The sequence below is a fragment of the Gigantopelta aegis genome, unplaced genomic scaffold (genome assembly GCF_016097555.1).
Source record: "Gigantopelta aegis isolate Gae_Host unplaced genomic scaffold, Gae_host_genome ctg5458_pilon_pilon:::debris, whole genome shotgun sequence".
NCBI classification, from domain to species: Eukaryota; Metazoa; Mollusca; class Gastropoda; order Neomphalida; family Peltospiridae; genus Gigantopelta; species Gigantopelta aegis.
In genome coordinates this window covers 1-15203 of record NW_024534425.1, presented here as the reverse complement: position 1 = coordinate 15203, position 15203 = coordinate 1, and the positions used below count along the sequence as shown (strand labels likewise).

The 15203-nt window shown below is 38.2% G+C and overlaps 1 pseudogene; it reads right to left on the bottom strand.

The window, feature by feature from the left end:
- Positions 1–382: 382 nt before the first annotated feature.
- Positions 383–14279, bottom strand: LOC121366373 (annotated as a pseudogene).
- Between the last annotated feature and the right edge of the window lie 924 nt (positions 14280–15203).

The following is a 15203-nucleotide window of genomic DNA, read 5'->3' as shown; positions in this document are numbered from 1 at the left end:
ACAATTTAAGTGCTAAAAAAACAGTAATTTAGCAACTGTAAAATAATTTTTATAGCTGTAAATTAATTTCATGTCTTAGGACTTTTCAGGACCACAAATAAGCTAACTGAGGGCGATGACAATGAGGAAACACAATCACAGCTCATTACCAATGTCAAAAAGGATTAGTTTATAAAACTATAGTGTGTTTCATGTAGTTTCTTTTAATTCATGCAATATTATTCTGAACTAGAAAGACAGACCATTAATTAGCACTAAAATTATTTTATTGTTAACAAAAATATATCTACCAATTTAACAAACCCACATAAAAAAAAAAATTCTACAAATCAAGTCAATCGAATCAAAAAATTCAAGTTACTATGCATACAAAAGGTCAAGGTCATCGACGTGAAGTCCTAGCATAATATTCATCTAACACAGGACTGTGAGACTCTAGTTTAACCATTTGTTTAGGAAAGATTAGCCAAGGAGCTGCCAAGCAATTTCCAGAGACTCAAACACTGTACGATTCTCATAGATACCTGTGAGGTAAGACAAAGGATCACTTAACAATAATACTAAAAACGAAAGATGGAGTACTTTTAAAAGGGTTATATTTATAGTGTACAACATTTTTGGGCGTGAACAACCAATGAATCTACAGTTATCTATCATTAGACATATTTTCATACTATACACAGAGAGACAGAGAGACTATTGTTTCGTACAATGAATTTACCTTGAGTAATAAAATTCTTTTCAAATTTTGGTAAGAAATTCTAGATAGAGGAAGATCATCTTGCGTCAATGCTTCCTCCCAACACAGCCTCATCAGCTTGTACATTCTTTACAATAGCATAGTTTAGCATACTGTGTATATGAAGAAAAAAATTAGTAAAGTTAAAGATAATAAGAGACTTTATAAAGGGGTTTCTATATGATAATTTAACTTACCAATTCGATTAGAGACTTCAGCAATGATCTCGTCGTGTCAATATTCCTCATCCATGGCAGACTTCATGAGACGAGAGAGGGAAGGCAATACATTGATTGGCTGGCGGATAGACCTTGACGATTGTACAGCTGACGATAATGTAGATCTGACCCTCAGTAATAATAGCCAGTTAAATCAGGAATTGGCATGAGTGATATCTAGAGGAGGGGAGGTTTGGAGGAGGAGGAGGAGGAGAAGATCATAATCATTAACTTGTAATCATAAATAATTTAACTTACCATCATTAGGCATAGTTAAGATAGGGATTTGTGTAATAGAGCCGTTCCTTCCCTCAACACGACCAGCTCGCTAACAGCAAAAAAGGGATGGTAACAGAATGTATATCATGATTTACTTACTTCATAAATAGTAGCCAAATCAGTGTAATGTAACCAGGGAGGGAAACCACGTCGACCAGGTACCTCTTCTCGAGCAGCAGACACCTGAGCAAAGAGAATATAAGTGTATAGGACTAGAAATATTTACTTCTCTCAATGCTTCAGCAATATGAGCTCATATCAGTGAGGATAACTAAGACATGTTTCTCACATTGATAGGCCAGGAATTCAGCAATCGTTAGAGCTAAACGTGGAGTAATTATACGTTTCAATGCTATGAGTGTGTGTGCGTGTGAAAGAGGAGAGAGAGAGAGAGAGAGAGAGAGAAGTACTCTATCCTTGGTATAAGTTTCCCTTCACGTTGGATCATTGGCCAAATTTCAAAAACAGACAGACATTCTCCATAGAACCATTCTCTTTCAAAGTCTGTTTAAGAATCTAGCTGTTTCCATATTGACCTAACAAGAGAAGCAGCTCATCTAATATAAGCATTCTAGATATATAACTTTACTTACACCCATAGCAGCAAAGAAAATGGCCAAAGTTATCTTCAATGGTCATCAATAACTCCTTTTCATGTAACTTTACTAACCACCTTGACGACAGATCTGGGCAGCAATCTATAGGACAACAATGTAACAATGATGTAATACTACAGTAAAATTACATCATTATGGGGTAATCCAGCAGCTGAAAAGATAGGGATCTTCTGACCACGAGGCAATACTGTTCATATATCAATAGATGATATACCAGTCTGGGATCATCTCTTTCTGGATAAATAAGTGACCATGGATTAATGGGCTGACCTAAGAAAACAAGAGGGAAAGAGGGAGAGAGAGAGAGAGAGAGGAGAGAGAGAGAGAGAGGGAGAGAGGAGAGACGAGGGAGAGAGGAGAAAAGGAGAGAGAAGAGAGAGAGAGAGTTGTATTTAACTGATAAGTATTTCCTAACCTTGAATATCTACAGTATGGAGGCTTCTGCCAGAATTAGGATAGTCCTATTAGTAGCTTCAGGTTTACAGTCGCGACAACACACGAGCATAACCTAAATATAGTCCTATAGTGGACACAGTATGACATGATATATTACAGTCAGGCGAATACACACCACCCAACTCACCTAACATATCTTCAGATACTGAATTATTTTAAAAATGTCACCAGTAAATTCACATGTTGTATTTCTTAATACATCAATACCCCACCCAGCCACCACTCGACCACCGGCATACCTATATATAAAAAACCAATATCATATCATGATTTGTGATTGTGCTCATGAATGTACCTGCACAACAGCCTTGGAACCACTAACTTCTAACACTTGTCCACTACGTTTGCTGCCATCAGAGAGAGTTAGAGTTACAATCTCAGCAAAACGAGGGAACTAGTACAAACACGCATAAGAGAGAGAGAGAGAGAGCGAGGAGAGAGAGAGGAGGAGAGAGAGAGAGAGAGAGAATGTCAAAACAAAGGTGCTGTCAAACATTCAACAGCTCTTGTTGAAAGAACGGTTAGACAATGCACAAAACAAGAAAATCAATAGCTATGGAACAGACTTCATACAAGTCAATAGAATTTTGTTGTCAATACAAAAGTGTGGAACACCACTAGCCAGCGCCTCTTACTGGACTATGTACATGTGTCTGTATATGTTCAAGTAATACTGAACTTTATATCCCTCTTACCTTGACTTGGTCTAAGATAAACTAGTGGTCCCATTAACTCCTGATTACTGTTCTATATGCTGTGATAATATAAACACACAAAGGAAAAGAAAGAAAAAAGTTTCAAAATATATTGCCATGTTTAGATTAGCCCATCCTATCTAATACTTGATAACACTTACTTTAGTCTAGGTTGAGAGATGTAGTCTCTTGTTACCGAGTAACTTATTGGTAATGCAGGGCTCTTGAGAAGCTGCTTCGTTACCAAAATCCATTAGATTGACATCTGACATTCTGAGGTTCAGTTAGATAGACGGCGTTTCTTAAAGAAGGGGTTGAGCACCTGACTAAGTATACGGAAATAAGGATATCTCCGGACACTTCAAATATATCATCATATTCATTAGTAATAAAGGATTATTAATAATGACAAGTAACAATATAATATAACTGAAATACAACGAACCCAACTTTGCAAATACAGATAAAGCTAGCATTGAATATTTTCAAATAACTATTCTCAATATAATACATTGTATAGAAAAAATATTATGACTGAGAAGTTTGGCTCATGGCAGAGGCCAGCTCTTGAATTTGTTTATATAATCCACCTATTCTCTTCTAATAGAGATCGCATTGTATCCGAGACTAGAAAAAGAAACAATTAGTCAATGGTTATAACCAAATATTGGTAGGGTTAGTACTAATTCCGTACTCTTTTTTAATTGAAACTTTTTTGATTGTGAAACTTAGAATTATAAAAGTTTGAGCCTGGCTTCCAAACAGCTGCTTGCTAACAAGGTCAGCTGCTTACACACTACATCCACCTGATTAGGGGGGGGGGGGGGGGGGGGGGGACAAGGGGGGGGGGGGGTGGGGGGGGGGGTGGGGGGGGGGGGGGGGGGGGGGGGGGGGGGGGGGGTGGGGGGGGGGGGGGGGGGGTGTGGGGGGGGGGGGGTGGGGGGGGGGGGGGGGGGGGGGGGGGGGGGGGGGGGGGGGGGGGGGGGGGGGGGGGGGGGGGGGGGGGGGGGGGGGGGGGGGGGGGGGGGGGGGGGGGGGGGTGGGGGGGGGGGGGGGGGGGGGGGGGGGGGGGGGGGGGGGGGGGGGGGGGGGCTGGTGGGGGGGGGGGGGGGGGGGGGGGGGGGGGGGGGGGGGGGGGGGGGGGGGGGGGGGGGGGGGGGGGGGGGGGGGGGGGGGGGGGGGGGGGGGGGGGGGGGGGGGGGGGGGGGGGGTTTTAATTTGAAAGGGGGGGGGGGGAGAATTTAGAAATATAATAAAAAAGAAAAAAATAGTACATACTTAAAATCCTTACATCAGCTCACCTGAAATACCACCATAGACTGTGTTCCTGATCTTTCTTTGGAGGAAAAAGACATAACTTTGTCACTACCACTACTAATGATACCATCATGGATACCTCGAGGCCCCTGTGATTTCTCTGGTGTCTTCAAGATATCACGAAGCTGGGAGACATATCTGAGAAATCAGTATCTCCATGATATGTTCAAGTTGGGAATCAGTGATAGCTGTGCCCAACTCTGAATTTTCTCCTTGCAACAGTTGCATAAGACTATTATCATTAGAGGCTGACATGCTATGTCCATCAGTTGTACTAGATATTTCAGCAGTTGCCTGCATTGTTGGTGTATTTGAGGTACTTGTGCTAGTCATTTGCATCATAGCTCGTGCAAAAGTTGTTTGTTAAAAACATCTACTGTTTCTTCAGAAAGTTTCTGAAGAGAGTCATGTTCATCAGTACTAGTTAGGTCCTCTTAAAAGTTCATTGACTGTATCAGAAGATGTGAAAATTGGAGGTTGAGTCCCATGAGTTAAGATTGATGATTGGCATAAGAGTCCTGTACATTTGACTGAGTTACAAAAGATGATTCTATTGGTGATGAAGGAGTTAGTGATGTTTTTAATTCAGAGTGATTTGTTAATGTTGGTTGAGTGTATCAGAGAGTTTGATGATATTGTGGGCATATAAGAATCACTAATTGAATTTCTGATGAAAAGATTGAGTGTCTGGTTGTGTTAGCTTGTTGGTGCGTGATAGAGACGCTTAGCAGTAGTGGGGAATACAGTTTTTGTTGAAGACTTTTCAGCGTGTGAAGATGTACAGAAGTTGTCAGTGAGTCAAGTATAGCTTGTATTTGTTGTGTTGTTTCTTGTTGATGGTTCACTTTCAATTGCTGTTGTAGCATATTTAGTAGCAAATGTAGTCATTGACCTTGAAACATTTGGGGAGTCAGATTTTGAGTTGAAAGTTGTCAAAGTAGTTATAGGAGGAGTGCTAGGGAGACAGACTGGGGATATATTAGGATGTGAAAAAGAAGTGAAGGATTAGATAGAATTTGGTAGGAGTGGTAGTATTTATAAACATTTGATGTTAATCTTTTGACAGTATAATAGATGATATATATAGATCCTGTGTCATAATTGGAACATTACCAGTAGATACTACAGTACTACCAGTTGGTAGTGATTGTAGTATCACTGAAGAAGTCATGGGTTTTTGTGATAGCATTGGAGAAGTCAAGGATGTCGTGGGTACCATGGGAGAAGTCAGTGGTGGCATCACATCTTGGTTCATCGCCATTTGAGCCATTTGGGGTAGATAGAGAAGAGGCCCCCCTTGGGTATAACTGGTCGTTGAGATATCTAAAGTTTTTAGTATATTGAGTAGTAAAGATTATAACAAACCGACGTGATTTAGTAGTATGTCCTCGTCTATAATTGGTCTCTAAATTGGGACAATTTCAAAAGGGACGAATTCACTGTTGCTGACAATGAAGTAGTTGTCATAGCAACAGTAATGGTTTAACATTTCTATGAGAAGCAAAGATAAAGATTAATGCAAATCATAGTATTTTAAAATTAGCTTACATTTCATTTGCATGTGTTGTGTAATTGAGAGGGAGGCTGAGAGGCTACCCGAGATGCTAAACGTTGAAAGTGGTGAAGGTTCAACAAGAAATGAGGATGTTGAAGAGAAGGTGTTGATGATTTAGTAATCGAAGCAGAAGAGGTAAGAGATTGGTAGAGTGTAAGTCCTTCCATAGGAGATGTTAAAAGATTAGCAGAACTGATTCATTCTCTGTGTTTTCCTTTTTTGTCAGATTTTGCGGTTGTTCTGGAAGTTGCTTTGATAGCCTCTGTAAAGTCTTTGGTGTCACCAAGGTACCAAGAACAGCTGAAGTACCTTTTGGTAATTGCTAAGATATTTTAGAGCCATTAAACCCTACCCAAATTCCATGAGACTGTTGATAAAGAGTTATTGTCATTTGGTACAATCTCAATGCTTTGTGGGTGATCTTCATTGTTTTGTGAGTTTTTCTCAAATCACAACAAGATTGTCTTGGAACTGATTTTAAAGAGATTCACCAAGTCTCAAGTGAGAGAAAGATCCTGTTAAGTTCAAGGATTTCTTGGAACTGTCACAAGATGATGAACTTTGCCACTTTTATCACGAGTAGTTTTCTTCTCTTTATCAGAGTTCAATTTTTGCTATGAAAAATTCCTCAGTGTGTTTGTTGTTGATGCCAGTTAGATCTATCAATAGCCTGAGAAGAAAGAATGGTTGAAGTAGAGATCAAGGAATTGTTTTTGATATGATGAAGACGATATATTGTTTGTGAGGTGCTCAGAACCAATCTGCATGGTAGTGCCTACAGTATCCACTGGTAGAGATTCTGGAAGTGTGAGCACTTCAGAATATAGGAGCAATTGAAGAGGAACTGTTGGGTTTTTGTCCACCAGGATGATGATACAATAGGTTGAGGTAGGGAGGAGGAGAAGAGACAGAGAATGAAGAAGAGTGTAACAGATGTAACTTCAGATGCATTAGGAAAAAATTAGACGAGTTCGTTTAATGGGCTTCTTTGATTGTGAAAAGTAATGTCATCCTTGTATTAGGGACTAGGATGTGATGATGACATTCTTAAAGGTGCTATTTGTTGTTTTGGTAGTTTCCTGTACTTAATCAAGGGAGACTTATAGGACTTCTCTTTGGCATGGAACGCATATATTCTCTACAACAGGACTTGTACGAAATGAAGGACAACTATAATATGGGCAGACACATTCTGTGGTGTATCCAATTCAGTGCTACCACCGAATCAGCTTGTGGTTTGGTCTGTATAGGAAGGGTAGTATCAATAGAAGAAGTGACATCTGTACTATGTGTGTTGCTCTTTGTAGATGATCTCCAGTAGTTGGAGTGTCATAGTATTAGCATATGGGGATCGCAGTTGGAGTTGAAGAAGGGGCAGATAGTGAAGGCATGACTGTGGTCTATAAGTACGGATAAATCTACCATCCTCAGAAGTTGAGCAAGCATTGGGGGTTTGTTCTGACTGCAATAAAAGATAATTTACATAAGAGAGAATAAAACTATTTATAACTAATCAAAAATAAATCAATCTTTCCATCTACAACTATGTACATGTATTTACCTCCTCATACTGACAAATCTCTCATACTGTAGAGACACCTTTGGTTCCTATGATTTGATTGACCTATATTAAAGGAGAGCAAAATTAAGGAGGTCAGTGGTTATATTGTTTACTCACATTATTGCAAGGTCTCTCACTGTCATTAATGGAGTAACTACAAGAGGTCCTAGTAGTGAGCTAGGAGCATCGTGAGGGCATGAATCTCCTGTCATAGTATCAAATCCTGTAGAGTTTTAATGGGTTGGAAAATGTGCCTTAGACACTAATTATAATAGTTGTTAAAGAAAGATGATTATTATGTAAGGAGAGGAGAAATTTGGAAAATTTCTAATAAGATGGATACAAGCTGCCATTTGTGTGCATATAAAATCAAACAACTCGTTAATGTTTTTGTTAACAGGTACTGAAATACTAGAGAGAGAGAAGAGAGAGAGAGCGAGAGTTACTTATTTGTAAATACACGCATACCGTAATCTTGGGTCAGAGATTGTTGCTGTACATGAGCCCCAAGTGATGAGAATTTAGAGGACGAAGTTCAAGTTGTAACAGTAGAAGTGTCAGAAGACTCCAGTTCAGAAGATGGACTATTACTAAAAATAGACTTCATTGGTGGTTGGTAATTAAGTAATAATTTAATCTTATAGCTTATGACATTATCATACTATTAAAAACTAATCTTAACTTACAATTCATTGGTACTCATCTCCATTACTCCAATAATGTTATTACTGCTGCCTGATAATAGAGAACAAGATACTATGACATGTGGATATATTATAATTATGTGTTACTTGTTGGTGCTGGGTCCTTTATTAGTTTTAAATGTGGACAATTAGGTATCTTGATTCTACACAAAAACATTAAATTAGAGTCATTGGCAGAAATTTCTTACCTAACTTTTCTCTTTCCTTTCATTCTAATAGTTGTACTCCTAGTAGAGAGAACATTTTTTAATACCACTAGTTAATAAAATATTAATACAAACACACCTCTGTAAACAAGCTCATATAACCTTGACCAACAATAGTTTATCACCTGTAAATTAACATCTTTTAAAAGACAATTTGTTTCTTATAATAGAATTACCTCTATATTTTTGTTTTAATTACGTAGCATATCATAGCTAAAGGTCCAGTGAGTGCCAGCCTCCATTTGCTTGCACCATCCCGCTAGCTTCTTTCTTCTTCTCAGGACCAACTTTCATCACTCCATGATCACCTCCACACATTTCACTCTCACCCTCACGTGCACCAGAAGGACCACTCCCACTACTTGTGGCACCAGTCACAGTGTCAACAGTATAGCAGTCATGTTCCACCTCAACAGAAGTAGGATTTATAAGGCGACTGTGAAGGACAAGTACTACCAGCAGCAGAATGGAAAGTTATTGTTCACTTTGACTGTCTTCCTCAATAGAAGAAAGAGGTAGTTTATCATGAGTTTCTCACCTATAAGGAAAATATCTAAATATGATTCTTTATTTATAGCAATAGCTCTGCCCTCATCTAAGGATATATCAACATGCTCTCTCCTTCAATGACTTCTCCTTCGTAGTTCTCGTGTCAGAACCGGGACATGGTTTGGGTTTCTTGGGTTTTTTTGAAAGATTTTTTTACCTAATTAATCAAAGTACATTAGAAAGTGCACTTCTAATTAAATAATTCTACATAACATAAGGGTTGACCCACTTACTTGAACTAGGGGCTATGTTGGTCTCTCTCAGCAGCTGCAATAGAGAGACGAGACTTTGTGCCATGTTCGGTAACTAAAAGAATCGTACCTAGTAAGAACAATGATGACTTGTTAAAGTTATAATTTTTTTGTATAAAGAATATAAATAGGACAGCCAATTACTATATTATATTAAAAGAGAAAAAAGACCTGATTCTTTTGAGATTTGCAATGAAAGGGATCAGCTTGTTTCTTTTGTGTTTTTGTTTGCATGAACTGCAAAATTGACCAAAGTCCTTTACCATGCCTATTAAGAGGATAGCAATATATTAATTAGTTAACAAACAAAATGCCCACTAGTTTGTAATAATTACATAATTAAAATCAACTCATTAGTTTAATCCATTGACATTATAATTGTGGGCATTGTCTACTAAATCACAATGATCTGAATAATATCATTCTTAGTATCTTGTTTGATCCATACTTATTATATAGTAAAACAATTGTGAGCTATTTACACTTACTACTTGTCAATCCTTCAAAGAATGAGGCAATGGCAATTGATGTCCAGGCTTGACGTTTCACACGTGTTAGTGTTTTTCAATGTTGAGTTTTGGTTCTTATAAAAAATACACATGTGTGTAACATAGAAAATCATCAGTCAAATAATGTCTCCATCATGAGTTGTTGATGTGTGTTTACTTGGTTTTTGATTGCCTTTATCTATTAGAGTATTTTCATTGTCAGCTTAATGTACTTTTTTTTCTTAGGCTGCTCTAGGTAATCTTTCCCCTTGCTTGTCACCACTCGGCTCAGAAAAGAATGTTGGCTCCCATAAATTTTGTCTTGTTCTATGGTTGAGGCTCTCTTTCTTTGTTCGACATATTAAATTAAATAGGCTGTACTGCTTCCTCCCTGCTTCCGTCTTCTAATTTGTGTATATTCAAGTTCAAGAGCCGATAAAGCTCATGTTTGTCTTTTCCGTCAATTCAAATCTTCGCCCTCCATCTTTTCATGAACTAGAATATAAACGTAAATATAATCCCGATTTTCAGCCATACGCAATTCTGGTATAACTAAAACATAACTTTATTATTAATAATATTATTGATGTACTATTGATGTTGCTTTTTATATTTAAAAATATAACGGTACTATCAAAATTAGTTGTAGCAAAAATTGTTTTGCATCACTGTCATAGGCATAAAAAGTAGCTAGATAATTACATAATAATAATAGTGCTACACCACCCAAAACAACTCCACCCATACAACAACTGATGGCCCTCCATTTCCATCCTCATCTTTAAGCTCCAAACGAGTTCCTTTATGTCCGATTATGGATTCAATGAGATCAAGATTTACAGAGATCAGTACTTAGGTAGTGGTGCTTACGGTAGTATGTAAAGCCAAATTGGACCAATTACCTGGTGCAGCCAAACTCCTTCATCCAACGTTCTTAGTCCCCGGTAACTGGGCAGCTGATAAGTTCATGAGCAGAGTGTGTTCTTTTCCTGGCCTCTCTTAAACACCCTCACATTGTACAGTTCTTAGGACTACACAACAGAACCTTCCTCAGGACAAGGTCGGCATTCTCATGGAACTAATGGACGAGAGTGTCTGCCAGTTTTCTTAGAGAGATACCGTTCCACTGGTCAATCCAGTACCTCTATATCTTCAAGTCAACATGTCTCATGATGTAATCTTGCACTTCATATCTCCATAGTAATGGTATCATTCATCGTGACCTCTCAGTAACAATGTTCTCTTGTTAGGAGAATGTCGAGCCAAAGTGATGACTTTGGCATGTCCAAATTAACTTGTAATTCATCTCCTCTTTCATCTCTGACCTCAAGTACCAGGTTGTCCAGTCTACATGCCACCAGAGCATGGATAAGTCCTCCTGTAATACACAAGAGAAGCTGGATATTTTCTCTCTAGGTGTAGCCTCATTGTACAAATGACACATGCTGTCTACCAAACCCCAGGACCATTAGAAGTATTGATAGCTGATTGAGCGATCTCCAACTGGTTCATGAAACTTCTGTATCTGAGTTAAACAGGAGAAGTGAAGACATTGCTCAAATCTCCTCTGATCATATTCTGAAAGATATTGCCACTGGAATGTTTGAACGGACAGAGCAGACAGCGACCAACCTCAAAAAGACTTGTGTCAAAAACTGGAGACACTCAAGATATCAGAACATTACAAGGACAGTAAAGATAACATAAGGACATCTAGTAAGTGAGTATATCTGATACTTGTGACTCTAGTCATAAAATGGACTCCTTAAAAAAACAATAAAAGAAAAAGAGATGGAACTACAAGAAAGAAAGAAAGAATACCCACACTTGAAGGAGAAGTTAAATCATTGAAAGGAATTGTTTCTGAGAAAGATTCCGTTATTGAAAACTAAAAGCTAAAGCATTGACACGAAGGAGGTTTTCTAGCCAGCCTTACAAAGATGAAGATGGTAGAATAACATTATCTTCTCTCAGTCCTGAAGTATTAAGTGTCATATCAAGGACTCTGAATATCGAGTAATTCATATTGCATATGATGTCAAACAAGGGTAAGGTCGTTTTTTCATCTTATATCCAGAAGCTGAAGGTATTTAGAACAAATACTCGAGTCTTTCTTCAAGTCTACCAGCATTTTTTCAATCTGGTCAACTTCGTGTCGAGTTTCTTCCTATCCAGCAACCTTTCCTAGTGAGTTTGTGGGTAAAGTATTAGCATATTGTGGTCTAAAAGTCTTATCTAAGTCCACTTGAAACATCAAAGAGGCAAATAGATTAAAAGTGATTTCAAAATCATTGGAATTGCACAAAAATACAACTAAATAATTAAAACAATCTTCTCAACTTGCACTAATGTGAGCGAAGAGAGAAAACTAACCATTAAGAAAGGAAAATATTGTTGATGAAAATGTATCAATAATTGGTCAGCTCAGTAATTCTGGTCTAAATGCATGTTGGGGTGTCTCGGCAGCCATTAATGTTGCCAGTCAGTTTTTTGAGGTACAAAAACTTGCAATGAATATTTGAAAAGCACGGTGTGTCTGGACATTGGACAGATAGCTCACACAAAGGCTGGTGGCAACTTAAAATGTAAATGGATTATCCATGCTGTCGGCCTGCTGGGATTTTGATCAGTAATGAGAAAAATTGTGATTCAACTGATGAAAGTAGAGATAGTTAAAGAAATGAAAGGAATGATGCATCAGGATTCTTCAAAGAGCAGAAAAACTTGAAGCAACCCCATAGCTATTCCAGCCATCAGTTACAGGCAGTCTTATGCTGGTGGCTACGTAGCTGCTAAGGGTATCTTGGATGGTCTTTCAAGTTATAAATTTTCTCCTTCATCTTGTCTTGTTGGATATTTGTGTAGTTATATTAAGGGACAATATATTCAAGAGTTTGTGATGAATTTATTGAACTTCAATTAAAAGGGCCTAAAAAAGCACCTGCAAATTCTAGTCCTGATGATTTGCTTTCATCTTCAACCACCATCTCTTTCTTCCTCTTCTCTTCTAGCTCATGTAGACATCAATAATAATGTTCAGATTATAATGTAACAACTCAACAAATAATTTTTTGATGAAAAAGATTGTGTATTTTTGTCATCAATAAAATATCTAATATTAAAAAAAATGATTATTTTTGAACACCCCCCCCCCCCCCCCCCCCCCCACCTCAACTGAGCTAAGAAATTATTATAATAATAAACATTTAATGTCATTGATGTTTACAAGATTTACAGTAGTTGTCTTCGTCAGTACTAACTACAAGTGGTTGGTATGATTGGACTGTCCCAATAAGTGCTCTGTTAATGAAACACATTGAAGAAAGAGATTATAAACTGTCTCTTTTAATATAACTAATCTGATATCTTTCAAAGATACGTAACGATAAGTTAACAATACCTCAATCATTATCTCCGCTGACCTGTTGTCATCGTTAAAGAATGAGAGAAGACCAGATCCAAGTCCTGGTAAAACAATGGATGTAGCTTTGAGCTTTTCTGCTTTTTGAAGAATATTTGTGTATAACTCTCTCATTATCGATTTCATTTCAAATTCCATTTGGTCTGACTTTTTGTCTCGAGCATATGCTGACGTAGGACCTAGAGAGTGTATAACCCAGTTACTTTTTAATCCCCCGCTGGGTGTGGCAGCTACTTGACCAGGTTAAGTGGCGCCATTTTTCTTTACATACTCCTCACAATGCTTCTGAAGCTCAAAATTACTGGCGATATTCATAACCTGATGAAAAACCATTGAGTTACTTAAGTTTGTTGCAGCTTGAGTGGACATAATATTTGCTGCTTCATCCAAGATGTTTCCGTGTTTAATCAATAGTTTTCGATTCCCTGGTATAGTGATAGTAAAGCAGAGATGCATCTTGAATTAATTGTGTACTCAATTTAAATAGCTCTGAAGATTTAGATAACACTTTTACCACACCAGCACGATTCTTCTATATGCTGAAAAAAACCTTCATTGTGTGTTTGCTAAATGCAGCAAGATATTTCTCCAAACAAAACTTGGATTAAGATTCAGGAATCTGAATGAAAGCCGACACGAAGTTTGCCTGAATTGAAATGATGTTGATAGAAATGTAGAAATAATTTGATGACATGTCTGTCTTTATCTACTATATGAGGGATGATTGAAAAATAGTCACTTTTTCTTTCGTTTATATTGTAGTCAAGATTGAAGATAACGGTATTAGAGTCCTGTGATAAAATGGAGAGAATCTCAGGACATAGGCCATTTATAACTATCTTCTCCACTTCATTTTTGGCAATAATTCTTGACAGCAATTGGAGCTGGATTGAGCAGTTGCCGTCTTACACTCTTTTAGTTCAGCTTTAGTTTTCAATAATGGAATCTTTCTCGGGGAAACAATGTCCTTTCAACGATTTGACTTCTCCTTCAAGAGAGACAATTCTTTCTTCTTTTTTTGTAGTTCCATCTCTTTTTTTTACTTGTTTTTCTTAAGGAGGCTGGTCCATTTTATGACTAGAGTCACAACCGTCAGGTACCCGTACCTCACTTACTAGCTGTCTGTGTTTATCTTTACTGTCTGGTAGTGTTCTGATATCTTGGGTGTCTCCAGTTTTTGACACAAGTCTTTTGAGGTTGGGCTCGCTGTTCTGCTGACTGTCCTGTCAAACATCCAATGCAATATCTTTCAGAAGATGATCAGAGGAGATTTAGCAATGTCTTCACTTCTCCTGTCTAACTCAGATACAGGAAGTTTCATAAATCCAGATTGGAGATCGCTCTCAGCTATCAATACTTCTAATGGTCTGGGTTTGGTAGACAGCATGTTATCATTTGTACAACGAGTAAGAAGCACCTAGAGAAAAGATATCCAGCTTCTCTGTGTATACAGGAGGATTTTATCCATGCCTCTGGTGGGCATGTAGACCGGACAACCTGGTACTTGAGTCAGAGATGAAAGAGGAGATGAATTACAAGTTAATTTGGACATGCCAAAGTCAGTCACTTGGGTCGACATTCTCCTAACAACGAGAACATGTTACTGGAGAGGTCACGATGAATGATACCGTTACTATGGAGATATTTGAAGTGCTAAGATTACATCATGAGACATGTGAACTTGACTTGAAGATACAGAGGTACTGATCGACCAGTGAAATGGTATACTCTCTAAGAAAATCGCTGGTCAGACTCTCAGCCATTAGTTCCATGAGAAGTGCCACTTGTCCTGAAGACGGTTCGGGTGTAGTCCCTAAGAACTGTACAATGTGAGGGTGTTTAAGAGAGGCACAGGAAAAGAACACTTTGCATGAACTTATCAGCTGCCCAGTTACCAGGGACTAAGAACTTTGGATGAAGAAGTTTGGCTGGCACAAAGGTATTGGTCACATTTGTTGGCTTTACATACTATACCATAAGCACCACTACCTAGATAGTGATCTCTGTAAATCTTAATCTCATTGTGAATCCATAGATCGGATCGAAAAAGTAGTAGCCCCTGATTACGAATTGGGTGGGTCATCACCACGACCCATTTTAATTCTGAATTTTCCCTTTAAAGTGAGTGGTTCTCTTCTTCCTGCTTT